Here is a 13,154-nt window from a genome sequence, read left to right as displayed (position 1 = left end):
TTGCATTTTTTCAAGTTTGGAAACCAATCAATATATATTTAGTAGTTCTATAAAAGTAAATTGCCCCAACATGTGAGTAAATTAACATACGAGCTCAGTCTCGGAACGCATTAAGCTCGTAAGTCGAAGTATGACTGTAATCCGATCAGATGGGTAAGTTTTAAGATAATAACGACGGTTTACAAAAACTCAGTAACATATTTAAATAGGTTTGTATGTGTTTTATATTGTTATTATACTTTAAGGACTCTACAAAACGATGGTTAAATTTGTTGATGAAATTATGATTCAATGGTTTGTCTCATTGTTGATGAACTATTTTTGGGAGTTGTGTGCACATGTGCATTTATCATAAATCTCCCAACCAATCGCTTCGCTATGTTTGGTCGCGGGATGAACCAAAGTAAACACTATGGTACTGCAGACAATTTGTTTAGATTTTTTTTGGTTGCCCTACTCCGAGTTTCTGAACAGTTATCTAACTTACTGTCAACTGATTTACCATAAAGCAGCAAATTGAAAATGATGACAAGCAACCAATATGTAACATTGTCATATAATAGTTAGATTATTTCAAACTAAGATTAATCAAGATGGTAAACAATTTAATTGAGTGAGTTTGATAATCAACACGTGAATATCTATAGCAGGGCTGGGCAAAGTGTGGCTCTAGAGTGCTGGCCCTTTGCAAACTTTGTTGCGGCTCTTTCAACTCATTGAAAATTCAAATTTTTTTACGTATATAAAAATATCCTTATAATATACTGCACAAGACTACATGCATTGTGACATATTAGGCTTATTTAAATGTGCAATATTACCGCATTATATATAGCCTACACATGCATCATGAGTCATAGTTCATGGCATCATGCACGTGTAGCTTTTCCGATTCAACAACGTCTGTTGCTGACCTAATGAGGACCAAATTAGAATGCTCTAGAATGTTCATCAGGAAGTCATTTCATCATGATTTCATAATGTTTGCTTATAGGACTATAAGTTGCTGTTTCTTAGTTAAACATGTCATTTGTAATTAGACCAAATAATGCAGTGGGAGTAGCAATGACATCTTTAACCAAACGAACCATTTCCAGAGTTACAATGGAAACTTCAGATGGTAAATAAAATAGAAACAAATCTACCAGATAATTCCAAGATGATTGGACCCTGGAATATGCTTTCATCTTTAGGCATGGCAAACTGCAATGTCTATTGTGCCAGGAAACGGTCTCTGCTAACAAGAAGACTAACTTCAAATGACGTAATGAGACGAAACACAGATAGTTTAGTACTACATTTCTACTGGGATCTGTAGCTAAACATCAACAGTTAGATAAACTTTAGAAATTACTAAACCTTTTAGAAAATATTCTAGCTTCTTTCATAGCTGCTGATAAACGTGCTACAGAAGCTCTTCTACAAATGTCAAAGATTCCAGCAAAAGCAATTTTTCTCTATTCTCATGCTGAGATTGTAAATAATGCATGGTTGAGGATATTGAACTACTTTTTTACAGATAAGCGTACTGTGATTGGTAAAGTCAAGGCAACACCACTTTCTAAGAAAACTTCTACTGGTAGAATTAAAAGCATTTATGATTATCTCAGTATGACTGCTAAACCATATAGACCAGGCAGATTACTTTCCAATCGCTATTGATGAATCTACTGATATAATGGGTTTAGTTCAATTAGCAGTTTTTGTAAGGTATGTAGGCTACTGTGTGTACACTAACAACTGATAATGTCATTTTAACATGCAGTTGCAAGCTGAAATCATACAAGTGAATTTTTAGACAGTAAATAGAGAACATAACTCCAAGTTGAAAAATATGCACCTATTTTGTGATATTTGTTCCAAAATACTAGCCCACATGTTTATACTACATGCTTCTTTATGAAGCATCAGCATGTTTCTTTACAAACATAGTATCGTTCTTTAGTCCTATGCCCTGTGTTGCATGTTTTTGATGGTAAAGAAAGGAAGGAAGGGCTTCTGAACTTGGTTGAATTAGAAGGAGAAGCCAATGGCCAGGCTATCTATGATGCCCTCATTAAAGGAGTTGATAAAATGAAAATTATTTTCCACAAATGCATATCTGTAACAACAGATGGCCCTCCAACCATGATTAGAAAAAAAAGGTCATAGCTAGATTGAAGAAGGATATGCCATCAATGCTAGCATTCCGGTGTATCATCGACAAAACTGTTTTATGCAAAAAACTAAATGATCACTTTCAACAACTAATGTGTAAGGCTATGACAATGATAAATTTTCTCAGAATTCGATCAGCTCTCAGACACAGAAACTTACGAAAGTTTCTCAAAGAAGTAAATGCTACTAGTGAAAATTTGCTAACATAAAATAACAATAGAAGGCTAAGTAAGGGAAATGTTCTGTCAAGGTTGTGGAGCAATCATCAGGAGCTAACCTCATTTTTAAATACATGCACAGGCCTGATCGCAAGATAGTTTTATGAGAAGATGAGCTCTTCTAAATATATGAGTGACCTCGCCTTCCTTGTTGACACCTGTGGCCATTTGAATGATCTGAATTTCAAGCTTCAAAGGAAGAACAAGACTATCATTGATACACTACCAGCTAATCAAGCATTCTCTTTGAAAGCATAATATTTGAAAATGAGGTGGATCCTCTTATAATCGACATTTTAAACCTAATAAGTACGCTTGAGTTCCTAACTATGCCAACAGGCTTTGGTAGGGCTCAGCCTTAAAAACAACTTACTTGTAGTTTCTTCCTCTTAAAGTAATACATGGCAATATTGAACAAACACCTTCACTGTGATAAGCTTATGCTGAACAGGCTCTGAAAATAGAAGAGCACTCAACTCCAAGAATGATATTGCCTCTTCTTTTTTACTACAAGTACACATTGATGCGGTTCATTGTACTGAGCTGTCCAAAATATTGAAGGCTTTAAAGATAGATTTGCAGAAATTTGCAATAGTTATAAGGTTGATGCAGATTCACACCATAATAATACTTTTAGCCAATCAATACTGACAACCTACTTTAAGGCATGGTTAGCAGAGTGTCTGACCCAGACTCTTCTCAAGAGTCGGCATGCGCTGGAGACAATTTAACGTGTGAGATATTTTTGTGATAAATCATGAATCCCATATTATTATTATATAAACTGAAGAAATCAGGTGTTTCCAATCTACCAGCAAAAATAAACAAAAGGTTTCACACTAGCTTCATTAATCTAATCTCATCAGTATAAATTTTGAAAACTCATTCTTGTTATATGATAAATTTTATTTGATTACAAGCTAAGAGACAAAAAAGTTGAAGGGACCATTTGGGAAAGGCAAAATGTTGCAATTGTGTGAAAACCCAAAAAGAACTGAAGTATGAAATGATAAATGAACCTAATAGTAACTTTGCTGATTTCCAGAAGGCTGAAGTATTTTGAATATGTATGAACTCTTTGCTACAGAAACGCTTTATAGTAACTCGAGCATATTTTTCATTCTGTTAGAAAGCCTTCGTGATAGCTCGATTTAATACATTTACACACACATTGATCACAGAGTTAACTGATCTACCTAAAATTTTCCTGAAAATAATCTTTTAACATGTTGGATCATAATTTAGCCAAAATAAGAACTAGAGTTTTTTCTTTTCCTTCAGATATTCTGGTGTCCAAAAGGTTAAACATCCTACTACTAAAAATGGCTACATTTTTTTAACTCACAAATATAATTAATTTTAGATTTGATTAAGAGCAACTTGCACATCTTTTTTTTGCATTATCCATCTAGTAAATTATGTTTCCCTCTTTTTTCAAACTATACTGCTAGCTGCTATTTAATTTATCAATTATTCAAGCACCAAAAATTCCTTAATGAAGCGCTTACATTTTTTGTGAAGTTACATAACACGCCAAATCGTTCATTTAAGTTTGCTGTGTGCTGATTACACAAAGATTATAGTAAACTACCAAAAATTAAACACTGGTCATACTTAAACGTAGGAGTGCCTTAACATATAAAAACCTAGATAAAAGGTAAATTTTTACCAAGTTTCTGGTTTGAGAAAGTAGAAACTTAAAGATACGAGCCGTTTCCAAATAGCCACTAAATGATCAGGCATATGACAGGCTGCTTTTGAGAACAGAATTGCTCAGTCCTTTTGGAGAAACAGGTTGAAAAGTTGTAAAAGGTCTGGCTAAAAGTTATAGTGACAGTGGGCCAAAACTAAAGATAACTTAATAAAAGATTAAAAATTATATTTGTCTGCTTGTTTAGTAAGCTAAATTCATCTAGCTTAAGTTAAATTTTTGTGTTTTATAGCACACAAAAGTATAGTGTACTGCAAGTATTGCTGTCATGTCTCTCTTGCACCACTGCTAGGAACTGAACTTGCCTCAAAATTAGATATTCTATAGACTACTGTACATATTGGTGTCACACTTTATTGCCGAGCATAACCACTAAATGGCGTGTGGTTACTTTGTAAGCATAGATAGTACATTAAAACAATTAAAAATGCATTCTCCTATCGCGATATCCTTTCAAGTGACCTTTTCATAATATGGTAATAAATTAATTTTTATTTATTTATTTCATATTAAAAATAAGGCTTTGAGATACCACAAAATTGACATATGCCGTCAGTCCTGGAAAGCGTTAAGCTGGAATGCCGTTGTATGACTGTACAGTACTTAAAATTTGTCAACTTTTTATGGCTAATTCAATCATAAAAGTTGAATCGACAAGGTATTCTACTTAATACAATACAGCAACTTGAGGCGCTCTCACTTAATGACAGCCAAAATGTAGAAATACCTCCTGAAGAAATTTAGTTTGAGTGGTTGAGTGAATACAAGTAGCAATGTTTAGAGAATAGTATAGTTTGAGACAACCTACAACCTTTCATTGTCTTTAATATATTTTTGTAAATAAGTTGTCTAGTACTGTGCTTGGTTTGGCTAAATAATGTTTTGATCACTTGCTTCTTATAAGTAGCAAATAAATGCTTTGAAAACGGCCAATAATTTTTATGGTGATTTTAGCTAACAATCATTATGATGCAATAGAAAAGTGTTTGTATATACAAGTACTGAGTTTAAATATATTTTTAAGTTTGTTAGTAATACGTTCAATAAACTTTCAAAATACATGTAGACATTGTAGACTAAATAGGAGAGGTTTGTTTGATTATTGCTAAAGATTAATCTGTTCAAAGAAAGCAAAAACTAAAAAAGCTACACACTCGGTTATTCAGACATCAATGGTTAGCTTGATTGTTCAAGCAATCCTCTTTATTGCAATAAGTATTTTTTCACAAAATCGAGGTCTGATAATAAAAAATTTTTTGCTACTTTTTACAAGAATGATGACATGAGTGACAACTTAATGATTATCAAAATATTTTACACTGAAAAGAAATTATAAAAATTTGGAATGTTTTAGTGGAAGTGTTGTTCGCGTCTATAACAACACAGATTTTTAGCGATGAGATTTATTTCTGAACGGTTTGTATTTATGAATAAGTGCTTGCAAATTATATTTATTATCTACTCTGGTGGTGAAGGGTATTATAATTTTAGCCCTTTCAATAGCAGACTTTCTACAATAAAATGTTGCTAGCGGAAAAGAAATTTGTTTGCTAAACATACCGCAAGAACATCAAAAAAGTATTCAAAAATACATAGTGCAGCAATTCATAAAGTCATGTGATGAGATTGTTGGTTTTGATTATTTGTTTTTGCTTTTCAATGTATTGTGACAACCAAAAATGTACTCTGAGTAGAACTGCATCTACAACAATTGTGAAACTGGAATATTTCTAGCAAATTTGCTATGATCCTATTTAAAAAAAATATAGTATTTCTTGTTATACAACTTTCAAATATTTTAAAAACTGCACTAGTTTTTGAGTGTTGACTGTTTCTATCATATTTTATGTAAATGTAATCATTAAAATTATTAATGGGTTTTGCTGGGAACAGCGCATTGTTCAATGCTACATAAATATTATATTAAAAATAGTAACACAATGGAAATGAATATTTACTCTAATAAGGGCCGTGACTTTCTATTTGTCTGTCAAATTACACGCTAAAAAAATATCGAAAAAAGAATTTATTGCACGGAAATCAAACTGAAATATAACAACAAGACAGGCTGCCAACTGAAAGGAATAATTGAGGAATAATGGTGCAAACAACTACCATGCGCAATGATATCTCATGGTGAACTAGTGTAAATAAAAATTGGAAAAAAATCAAGAGTCTCAGTAGCCTATAGAGTTTCACGACAACCAACTGACATCTGACCTTATTAGTGTACTGCGAAGCTGTTTTATAATGACAACGCCATGAAACTTTTTTATTTAACCCCAAAAATAGTTTGCTTTTGGGAGGTTACAATAAAATTTTCAGCAGCTATGACTGATTGAATTTATTCTGTGAATATAATTTACTTCAGAAAACTATGCAACAAAACTAGTTCAAGCTTTATAGAAGTTATTTTCTTTGAACTCGCGTGCTAATAGTTGATCAACAGTTAACCATACTAGCAAAATTATAAGGAAAGCAGTCTGAAAAATTTGACTGAAAAAATTTGAAGTGACTAATTAACTAGCATGCTGAGCACATTTCAATATAAAAAAACTAATTGAAAGAAGATTACATCAAATAGTTTGCCATTTAGTCAAATAATATGCTTGGCGTATTGCTTATTCGGGATATTGACTTGGGTATCACTGGTGAGCTTAGGATTAACTAAAGAACAAATATTACCAGCGAGAAGAGTGGCAAAGTTTTATTCAGATGAAGAAAAAGTAATTGCAACATTTTAAACAAGAAAATAGCAAACTTATCAAATTAATTTTGTTAAATAAAGTAATTATCAGCAAACCGAAACTCATTCAAAAACGTTGATTTTTGCATTTCAAATTACAAAGCATGCATTTATATAATTATGTTGGTAATGACTCTGAATATATAATAATTAAAAGATGCTTCCTTTAGAAAAAAATTGAGAGAGCGTTTAAAATTTGAGCACTATCTCTGCATAATTACAGCTATACATAAAGTTGTAGCAGTACTATGATTATTACTAACATGAGAAGTACTAATCTTCTAATCAAATGAGTAGTTATTGATTTTAGCTATTTGAAGAGACATTATCATTTATATGTATAAATTGGTAAACATAATATCATGACACGCCAAAATATTATTAAATATATCTCAAATACTTTGATTAAACGTTAATGTTTTGTTAGTAGACTTATATTTAGAAAATTATATACATGTATGTAACATAGTCTTCATATATGACTTGTTTGGTTGTGAATATAATAATATATTTTTAGAACTGACCAGTAGTGTAAGATGACATACATTCGTAAATATTTGATGTCAGCCAGTCTTGCTGAGTTTGTTTGCAGAAAACTAAAAGGGGTTTTCTTTGAAAATGTTGCGATTATGTTAGTTGCCTTTCTTTTAGACTTAATGTTTGTAGCAGCATCTTGAATCGCATCGAGTCGGTTTCGTAAAACTTTTTGAAACATATTATACTCATTTTGTTCCATTTTACCAACGAAGGAAGTATATGGCTGAAACAAATTCACTGTGTTTCTTGCAATGATAATATACTCTTGCAATATTGTTATTGTAACAAAAGCAGGAAATCGAATGTTCCTGCTAAGTAGAAATATTCTTTAGGCTGTTACATTGACATTTAAGATGTGGTTTGCAAAAATGTTTTAAAAATATATTTGATGTTACAATATCTTTGCAGTGGTCTTTACTAGATCAATAACACTAAAATTTACAAGGAAAATTGAAGTGATGAATGCGATTACTAATCGTTATGTATTTAGGAGGATATTATACAACTAATTTTCTGTATATATTTATAGAGAATATAATTTACAAGAGGTAGAAAGAAGTCTCTGCAAGTTGCATTGACAACATATATAAAGATGCTTGTTTGGCTGAAAGTGAGGTATAGGTAATTTTATCCATTCGTTTGAACTTTTTTGCAAGAATAATTTGTATATGCTTTATATGTCGGAATATCCTCAAAAAGATTTTCATTGCTTTTAAATGTTGTTTTATAAGGAAAGCATTAGAAAAATTACTCTTACTAATTCTTATAAATCATAACTGTTGGTTTAACATAAAAAAAAACATGACCAATCTTTTCAAGGAATTCAAACGAAACCGGAAAATGTCATTAAGAAAGTTTAAGAAATTACAGTGTAACACAAATGACAGGAATAGGAAATAAGGATGAATTGAAGCTTCAGGGGAGGTAAATTTATGAGATGTCATGAGACGCCATCTACGGTAAATTTGATTCATTACTTTAAGTTCAAATCTAGTATTAAATTTGTCAATATGATACTCAAAAATAAAGTAATAATTATGTGGTATATTTTTAGACTAATGATCTGACATTGGATTCGATATCTTTCTGCTTCCACCCTTAGATAAATTAAAGGTCGGTGTTTATGGAAAAGATACCGAAAGAGTTTGCAGTAAGGTGGAAGTTTTCTCAGGGTTCAGATTTGAAATCGAAATACAAACCCAATAATTTTTAGAGAAAGTTTCATACATTGTATTTCTAGCTCATTTCAAGAAATTATCTGCTTGCTCTGCAATTTGTACTGCTCAAAAAAAGCCAAGCTTAGGCTAATTGCAACAGCTCAAGAGAAACTACCTGATGGCATCCACATTGAACTGATGTTTACTATGGTCCCGGCACAGATGCTAGGTATCAGTGATGCTGCTGAAAACACTCAACCATCAACCTCAATAAACTTCATTGAACCTGCTTCTCAGCCATTCAACTTCACCTTTGTTGATAAGGGAAATCAAATCTGCAAACTCCAGACTTCTCCAATTTTTAAGTACAGAATAACAACAGAAAATGAAAGCAATAAACAAGTTAATGCACATATTAATGACATTGCTGTTTTGAAGTTAGAGCAAAAATGGAAATGAGCCTATGATTTTGTCATGAGGCCACTCCTTATTCCGAAGCAGTTGTATATCAACTCTTTGCTCGAAAACAGTCGGCAGTGATTGTTGGAGGTCATGTGGGACAAATAACTCCCTACCCTACTGTTATTGGAAAAATTGTTTGTCTTCTAGGCTTTACCCTGCTTTCATCATTCGTTCAATAGGATCTAGTCAGACACAGAGGTATGTATGTAGATTGAGCATTCTAAACAGAAGTATTTTTGTCTAATAACTACATGTAGTATTTTTATATGAGTCATTTTGGTATTTGTTTTTATTATGCATAATATTCTTCCTTTGTTATTCTGACTTGATGTTTGATTACTTTACCTACAGAAGGTAGCCTCAATCATTTTATCTTTGTCTGTCCTGGTCAATGTCTGTCAATAACCCTGGACAATTCGCTCAGTGATCTGAAGTTTCAAGTGGTAATAATACCATAATATTTGGTGAAACACCAATAAATAAATATATACATGTATAAAAAATACATATATATATATATACAGTATATAGGTATATACATATATGTAAATATATATGTATATATATATATATATTTTTTTTTTATATGTATATTATTGATATAAATAGCTTCATGATTAGTTAGTTTGAGCTTCTAACATTTCTCTCCTGTTTTATTCTGTTAACGGTTACAACACATGGTGACATCTTGACATTATTTAACTTTTTTATTTTCTTGCACCTGTCCCTCATTAGATTTGGAAAGTAAAAATGTTCATGAACTATACAACCTGGCAAATAGCTGTTTAAAATATTGAGACTTGTATTTTAATTTTATTTGAAGCTACACGGTTTTTTTCTCCATTTTGCTAATGGGGAAAATTTATGTCTTCATTCACAATGCAAATGTTTGTTGTTTGTTAAATATTGTTTTTGTGGGAAAAAGTAAAAGCTAATGTACTTAAATAATCAATTGACCGTTACTTTTTTAACTTCTCTGGTAATTAGGTCCGCTCAAATGTAGCTCATACGAGTATTTTTTACAAAACCTTAACTTAATAGTGTTTTTTTCGGTTAATCTAAACATCATACAAACTACAGTAATGCTTCAATAAGTGAAGAATACTTCATAATAACTTTCAAATAGTCTAAAAAATTGTAAATTTGTTTGTGGCCAATGTGGTAAGTAATCAAGATAAAAGGGATTCTGCAATCTAATGGTTTAAAATTGCAGGCATGGTGTAGTCAAGTTACTAAAAACAATTTTGCTCCCAAAACTTAGCTAAAACCATACTCACAGATTTTTAAGATGTGGCATAAAACATGAATGACGAGAGACAACCCGTTTTTGCCATAGAACTTGTTCCGATCTAAAAATCAATACTGTTTTGAGGAGTTACATGCACATTAGCTTTATAAACTTGCAACCCACTAAAATAATAAATTCAGTGCTACCAAAGTTTTTATAGCAGGAATCATAAATCAAAATAATTATTAGCTAACACTTCCATTTGGTAGTTTTAAAAGTACATGAATGCAAACTCATAGAAATATTACTACTTCTCCCCTCTCGTATAAGAAGACAGCAACAACAATAGAGTTCAAATTTTAAGCGAAGATATTTTTAAGCAACTGTGATTTGTAGCACTTGCATGAATCACGAAGCTTTTTTATAGTTCTCTCGATGATGGTGTACTTAGTAAATTCAATACTAAATTTTATAAATGTTTCTCCAACTTCTGCAACAAAGTTGGTAAAATCATTTGAATAATGCATAAAAAGTTTAACACTCTGTTAGTTTCTAGTTTCAGTTAAGTTTTAAGCAAATCATAATAAATAGTCTGAAAATCAAATATATATTGAGTTTTTGTTTATTCAGCTTAAAACTAAAATAATTGATTGCTTGTTTTTTCTGTATGGTAAAAAATGTAATAGTACAATTTCAGATCATTTCATTGTTACTACTGATTGTATGTTTTTTCTTTCTGCTGATTATGGCACTTGCTGATTATGTGTATGAATTGGTGCTAAACCTTGCTTCTGTTTGTTGGAGTGTCAATAGGGGTAACGCTATACTGAGGGATACGACATCGGCAACATTTTATAAAACTTGCAAATGACCATCTACAACCCAACCCAAGTGTTGTCTACAACCCAAAACTGGTCAACACTCATCTATAATTAAAAGAAGTTTTGCATCTGACCACAACTATAATCTTCTTTTATTGTTGGGATGTATAAAGTTCACGAGTTAACGAGGTAAGCATTCAAGCCATTCATGATAGCATTACATTTGTGAGTACCAAAGAAAAGTCATACTAATTTGATATAATTTGTACTAATTCACCATAAAGTGGCAATGCACATATCTATGACTGTACTATGAACAGACTATATGACTATATCTATACATTTATATATATATGTATAAATATATATATATATAATTGTTTCCTCACCCCGGTTAACCCGTATGGGTGGTAATTTCTGCTCTAACTCGGGTCTCCTACCAGAGACCTGGGAGTTTGAGCATTCGCCTCAAGATCTTAGCTGTTCCCAATAGCGCACTTTTCTGCAACTCACCTGAGTTGATTGCTGTTGGTATTTGGGCAAGCCACATTTTATGCGCCGGTGTTATTGCGCCCAGTGCCCCAATGACTACTGGGATTACCATTGTTCTTTCATCCCAGCATTTTTCAATCTCTTCTCCAAGAGGGAGAGATTTCTCTACCTTCTTTTTTCTTTGCTGGTTATATTGTAGTCATTGGGTACTGCTATATCTGCTATATAAACATATATATATATATATATATATATATATATATATATATATATATATATATATATATATATATATATATATATATATAATATATATATATTTAAATATATATATGTATATAAACATATATTTTTTTTATATATACGTATATTCGCTTTTCTAGCATAGTGCTCTATTTCTGGAAGTAAGAGCTAAAGTATTATAATAAAAGAATAGATGACTAAAAATGAGTTTTTATTACTTATAATAATTGAAGAATTGTTGTCTGATGATCGTACTCTGTACATGAAACTAAAACTAATAAAAACTCATTTTTAGTCATCTCTACTTTTATATATATATATATATACATAAAAGATATACAACCACACATGTACATATGTGTGGTTGTATATCCAATGTACGTATGCATACATGTACGTAAATATAAACAACTACTTAAATATATAACTACTAAATATATGTATTTTACAAATACATTTGCAAAGTATGTATCACTGTGTGTACATGTGTTTGTATGTGTACCTGTGAGTATGAATATATATAATTATGTATATATGTAAGCAAATGACATACATATATGTATATACAAACATATGACTGAGTTCGCCTATTTTTGTATGTATGTAAGATGGGTGTATGTATGTTTACATTTATAGATACATTTGAACATATGTATATATATAAATTAATGTGCTTTTATGCATGTAATTATAGGCATCTTTATAAATGTACTATATGTGCCTTCCGGCGTCGCCCGGGTATTAAAATCAGTTTATTTACAATGAGAAATGATGAGAATTGCCTACCACTTGCTATTATCCTGGCACACTGCAAATGAAAAATGGTTTTAAAAATCGGCTTATAAACAATGATAGGTGATGAGAGATATCTACAACTCTCATCACTCAAGTGATGAGAGTTGTCTACAACTTGCTCACTTTCTCAGCTACCACTATTATTAGCCTGGCATGATGCCAATAGAAAATTCCAGTAAGCTAGGCTTCTAATGACGGTTATTCATGCCTTTTCCTCTGCATTGATGTTCATCTACAGCTATTCTACTAATACCTTTAGCCGGAATACAGACACTTATACGACATGCAGAAACACTTTGAGAATTATATATATAGATGTATGCATGTGCAAACATGTAAATATGCATATGCCTGTTTGTATATAAGTATATGTGCATATGCAGACACCTATTTGGCCATGTATAAATTTACACATACATGGAAAAGTTTACAAAAACATATATTTTGACGGGTGTATATATGTAAATACATGTTTGTATTTATGTGTACATAAATATAAATGGAAATGTTTGGAATTTACAGACTTACATAGATTTCATGTAAATATCCATAATTATGTGCTCCTATGTGTACACATGTACACCTGC

The sequence above is a fragment of the Watersipora subatra genome, chromosome 6 (genome assembly GCF_963576615.1).
Source record: "Watersipora subatra chromosome 6, tzWatSuba1.1, whole genome shotgun sequence".
Lineage (NCBI taxonomy): Eukaryota > Metazoa > Bryozoa > Gymnolaemata > Cheilostomatida > Watersiporidae > Watersipora > Watersipora subatra.
This window is presented reverse-complemented; position numbering follows the sequence as displayed.